The following is an 890-nucleotide window of genomic DNA, read 5'->3' as shown; positions in this document are numbered from 1 at the left end:
ATTTCTTTATAGTACACATAGAAATAAATATAGAAAGGCGTTTTCGACACTTTTTACATTCATGAAAGTATTGTGAATTATGTGAATTGGGAAGTTTACATAAAAATAAAGAAAAAAAAATAGATTTTTATTAGGAAGAAAAGTATACTATAGTTGTTGACAGATTTACAATATTACCTAGAAGTAGCAATAGAGGGAAAAATTATAAACTATTTTTATGAAAAGATGAATTGTTGTTTGGATCTTATCTTAAAATGTTTATTAATATTGAAAGGGAATATTGTCGTGGCCAGAACATTTTTATCGCCTGAAATAGACAAGGCCAAAAACAATTTTTAGTCATAGTAAAACTTTAAAGAAAAAACAGATTAACTGAAGACAATGCCGAATGAGAGTAAATACCAATATCAAGGGTAATCATGTTTACGTCGATAAAGATATGACCTATTTCCATTGAAGAATTTCTACTTCGTGTTTTCCCGAAGAGCAATATCATCTTTTAGATAGGATATCATTAATCAATAGTGAATATTTTATATCTTTACCAGATTGCCTAGATTACGTTCATAAACACGATGAGAAAAGGACTATTATCAACTGATAAGGAGTAGAACGGATGATAATTTGTGTTTGATTATGATAATGAAGGCAATATCCTCATGAAAGTGTTATTCACATTGATATGATGCATGTTTATTACCAAAGTTTTATGCATATAGATTGAACTGTCAATAACAGGAGCTATTTCAATATTTATGATTACTGATTTTATTTTCACGGATAATTCATTATGTAATAAAAATGAAATATACTTTTTCTGTATATTTACTTAACAAACTTTTAATTGCTATTGCAGGATGAGAGATTAATGTGTTGAGAAGGAAAATAGA

The sequence above is a fragment of the Palaemon carinicauda genome, chromosome 16 (genome assembly GCF_036898095.1).
Source record: "Palaemon carinicauda isolate YSFRI2023 chromosome 16, ASM3689809v2, whole genome shotgun sequence".
In the NCBI taxonomy this organism is placed as follows: Eukaryota; Metazoa; Arthropoda; class Malacostraca; order Decapoda; family Palaemonidae; genus Palaemon; species Palaemon carinicauda.
The sequence above is the reverse complement of the archived record's forward strand: the minus strand, read 5'-3'. Positions refer to the sequence as shown.